Source organism: Hibiscus syriacus, unplaced genomic scaffold (genome assembly GCF_006381635.1).
Source record: "Hibiscus syriacus cultivar Baekdansim isolate YM2019G1 unplaced genomic scaffold, ASM638163v2 tig00112051_pilon, whole genome shotgun sequence".
Classification (NCBI taxonomy): domain Eukaryota; kingdom Viridiplantae; phylum Streptophyta; class Magnoliopsida; order Malvales; family Malvaceae; genus Hibiscus; species Hibiscus syriacus.
This window is the reverse complement of record NW_024063245.1, coordinates 379789-384750: the sequence shown is the minus strand read 5'-3', so window position 1 is coordinate 384750 and position 4962 is coordinate 379789. Positions and strand designations below refer to the sequence as shown.

The following is a 4962-nucleotide window of genomic DNA, read 5'->3' as shown; positions in this document are numbered from 1 at the left end:
ACTAAAAAAGAACATGCTTCGAAGGCGCAACACAATCAACTATTTCAAAAATGAATTCTCATTGTATTGTATAAAAGAAGGAAATTGATGATTACAACGGGGGAGACCTCTTTTATATCCAATGGTGTAGATGAAAAAGAGGAATTTGAATGCATGACTGAGTTTTTTAGCTTGTGGAGAAGATAAATGGACCAGATCGAGCTTCTAAAAGGTAGAGGCTTGGAGAATAAGATGGGGCTGGTAGGGTTTTGTTATTACAAGTAAATTACCTTTATAGCCTTTAATTAAACTATTTTTAAGATGGAAATAAGGAAAATTCATAATTAAAAACAAAATTCCGTATAGGAATTCTTGCACGTGTTGTGTTCACTAAAATTAACATATCTTGAGTTCCCAATATCATAGTGATGTTATTATAGAACCGTTGTTAAGCTAAGAGATAGCTGATCATAACTTCGAAAAATGTAAACCAAATAACATCATGATCCCATTCATAACAGCCGCAGATCTATTAATTTATTGTTATTAATTTCCAAGACTTGATCATGTTGTCCATTGGAAGTGTTAGTCCATCTTTCTTTGATGTGGGCCTTTTGATGCACGTATCACATATGCTATCACTTTTCCTTCATACAAAAGTATGCATCCCAAACCTATATCATCCTAGACCCGATTAGGCCTAAAGTACCACACTAGGCTACCGAGGAAACCCTTGATTTCCAAAACCATTTCGTTTTCTTTAAAACATACTCAATGGTATCATATAACGTACAAAGTAGTATTTAAAAATTTTATAAATTGTAACTCCGTGACACATAGTTTAAACCAAAATATTACAAACTCTTTCTTATAAATCTAAATATATAAGTAAGATTCTATGAATACACATGCCCACTAAATATACAATACAATATTCTCTCAGAGATGCTGGAAGTCCTATTGCAGTGGTGCTCCACGAATAGCTCAAGATTCTAATCTGCCAACGAAAAATATCCGAAGGCTAAGTTGACAAAGCCCAATAGTATAATCGCTAATATAGGCATCATAAGAAATTTATAAATATAAGCAAGTTGAAAACTGGGTACTAAGCGATAGGTACATATATGATCTAGATCAAGTGCTACCTACTAAAGACTTTATTTCTTTAGCACTGAAGTAAAAGTCTCATGCTTCCCTTAATCCTCTGCTAAGGGCCTTTCCATGAGAACACCTCAATGGAAGTATCTAACCCTTAAGATTGTAATTGCTACACATCATCTAAATGTGACACAAATACTCATAAGCATTTTATGAATGTAACACTGACTTTGCAATGCTAGTATGTGGTATCATAGAGAATTAAATACTAGCCTATTAAGAGTGGGTATCGGTATCACATAACATCGGTAAGGTCCCCTCTAATCTACTAAATGATCTCTTGGTATCACATAGTATCGGGTAGACCATCGAGAAGGAATTCTAGTATCACATAGCATTGGATATTCCCACTACAGTGAAGCATTGGCATGGTATCACACACCATCAAGCCAAGCTTTTTTAATAACTGAGGTACTTGACTGATACAATTATCATGCATATTTAAGGCCCAAAGGCCACAAAACACTGACGTCGATAACCCACTCCTTACGAGTGTTCATACCTCGTTCCCTAGCTATCTCTGAAGTGCCTTACGCACTGACAATGCCCTACTAGGGTAACTAAGGTAACCTGGGTATACCCTAGCATAACTGGACTCACCCAAGTGAGGTCAACCCCTCACTAGCTGCTATCTCACTTGTGTTCTCACCTAGAATGTTATGCGAAGGTTTATTAGTATGTTATTGCTATTACTACTAATTTGCTATATTCTAATCGTCTTTTCTTGACGGCATTTTAGTCACTCAACTCAAAGATATTTTTTATGTGTTTTATGATTTAATGATGATTACATAGTTTGTTTATCATTGATTGTACCCGATATCTCACTTAAGTTCAACTCTGAGTGGCGACGCTCTAGTCGCTCTTATTGAACTTCCCTTCAATACCCCTTCAATTGTCAGCTTACCTCTCCTATGTTCATTTACTTTCTCGAAACTCATGCTTTATGCTATTACTGAAAATGATTTATTCCTTTACCAATTGTTGGTACCCTTGGCAACAATCCTCATCCTTAAAAATATGTATACATCCTCGACTAAAGATATTTCGACGTAATACGCTTAATATGGTTACATCCATTGTAACCCACATCTACAATTGTTTACCAAGTATGTTTCGTAATTTATGTCCCCCACGGACTATGTCTTATTATTACAAATTGTCATTAGTGTATATGGGCCTTAAATGGGTCAAAACTGATCATCCAAATCTAGTTATATTTATAATCTACTTGCAATATTGATGAACCCAATTGTGTGTTCTGATTAATATACGTTGTTACCCGATCATGATTATAGTAAGAAACTCTGTAGTGATTTTGGTTGAATTTTGAAATAGCACAATCGACATTGTAAGTAAGAAATTTATGTATAAATGATGACTATGATGGGAAAAGGTTATGTTGAAGTTGTTTGTGGATGTCAAATAAGTGTTTATTATTGTGGTTGAATTAGGTAAGGAAAATCATGAAGGATGAATATAGTATGTCGTGAACTAGGATGATTTTCAATAAATAGTTACTGAACCTCTAACTATAAAGAGTTAAGAACCATCAATATAAAAACATGGAAAGGTAAAAAGTGGTAGGGGATGTAACGAGACCCACTTGCTATAAGAGAGCTATGAACCAACATTATAAACTATTGGAATGGTTAAAGACAACAAGATAAACTTGAAGCTGATAGAGCTCTTTAAAAGAACTAAAATGAAAACAATCTTTCAAAGAGTTGGTTATATGCCAAAATTTTATTTACAACGAACATAGGGTGCCTGTTTATAGTGTTGATAGGAAACATATGAAAGGTTTCACAAAGAGGAATGAATACTCATCTAAATACACTTGAATACACTTAAATGGCTTGTTTCTCTTTTTATCCCTTGTGGTTGAATATTCAATATGGAAATGGATGAATTTGGACATAATTTGATATATATATATATAGCCTTATTTTTGTCCAAAACGAGGGAAATGAATGTGGGATTTGGATGAATGTAGACACCCTTGCCATCTACCTTGGCGTGTCCCATCGTATTCTATTCTGATTTTCATCACTTAATTGTGATAATAAGTGAATTAACACTAGCCTTCATTGCATGTCCTTTATCAAAATGTGAATAGCCTTAAAAGAGGATAAGTTGGACGTGTGGTTGACGTGTTGAGAGTCCTTATTGATGAATGAGAGCCTCTAAGTGATCACGGATGAAGACGTGTCGAAGTAAAAGCCCTTGGGATTATTGAACGTAATTCTGTGCACGAACCTATGTAAACAGGATTAAAAGCGGTAGATAGCCTAGTTCCTATAGGTCGTGGTCAACGAGAACTTATAATCGGGGACCGACAAACTGGAAAAACAGCTATTGCTATTGATACCATATTAAACCAAAAGCAAATGAACTCAAGGGCCACCTCTGAGAGTGAGACATTGTTTTGTGTCTATATAGAGATTGGACAGAAACACTCAACTGTGTCACAATTAGTTCAAATTCTTTCAGAAGCAAATGCTTTGGAATATTCCATTCTTGTAGCAGCCACCGCTTCGGATCCTGCTCCTCTGCAATTTCTGGCCCCATATTCTGGGTGTGCCATGGGGGAATATTTCCGCGATAATGGAATGCACGCATTAATAATCTATGATGATCTTAGTAAGCATGAAATGGCATATAAACAAATGTCATTATTGTTACGCCGACCACCAGGCCGTAGGGCTTTCCCAGGCGTTGTTTTCTATTTACATTCCCATATTTCAGAAAGAGTCGCTAAATGATCGGACCAGAAAGGTACATGTACCTTGATCGTCTTTCCCATCTTTGAAACACAAGATGGAGATGTATCCACCTATATTCACACCAATGTGATTCCCATTACTGATGGATGAATTTATTTGGAAATAGAGCTCTTTTATCGTCGAATTAGACCTACTATTAATGCCAGTTTATCTTTCAATCTTGTCAGGTCTGGCACTCAGTTGAAAACTATGTACCAAGTTTGCGGTAGTTTAATGCTAAAATAGGCACAATATCGCGAAGTGGACGCCCTTGCTCAACATTGAAGTTGCGACTCTATCATTATTCAATAGAGGTCAAAGGCATACAGATGTACTGAAACTTCCGCAATCACCACCGCAAATTGAAAAAACAAATTCTAGTCATTTAAACAAATGTCAATGGATTTTCTGATCGAATGGCATTAGAAAAAAAAATCTCAATATGAGAGAGCTATTCCAAAAAGTAAAAGATCTCAATTACTATAATCAGTTTTAGAAAAAGGTTGTAGCGTAATAAAGATATAACCATATACATTTTTAAAAGAAAACACTTTGCCTCACCTATGATGCAAGGTAAGATTGGAAAAAAGAGTACATATTGAATATTGTTTCAATTTTTTTCCTGAGGTATAGTATAATATGACTATGCATAGGAATGACAATCCAGCTCAGTTGATATAGCACAAGGTTCTTAACCTTGGGGTTGTGGGATCGAGTCCCACGGAGGGCATTTTATAATTCGGAGGTCTCTTACGAAAGATGTTCTCAACCTGGTATTGGGGGCAACCTACTATCTTACCTCCCCTTACCCCATTATATTTGGGAATAAGGGTCAGCAAATAATGAGGAGTACGAAAAAACCCAATCATGATATAATAAAGGGAAAAAATACAAGTTCCCCGGTGATATTGGTTTGAATCCTATTCGTGAAATATGCATGAAAGCCTATCCTCTTACTCGGCTAGCTCCTCAAACTCTTCAAAAGAACCTTGACTACTCGTCTTTCTTTTCTCCTAGTGAGTTAAGCGCGTAAACAGCCTTTCCGTGATGAAGTAGTTTT

General features: G+C 35.9%; 1 pseudogene; it reads left to right on the top strand.

Moving 5' to 3' along the window:
* Positions 1-2523: 2523 nt before the first annotated feature.
* On the top strand, positions 2524-4363 carry LOC120174349 (annotated as a pseudogene).
* The last annotated feature ends 599 nt before the right edge of the window (positions 4364-4962 follow it).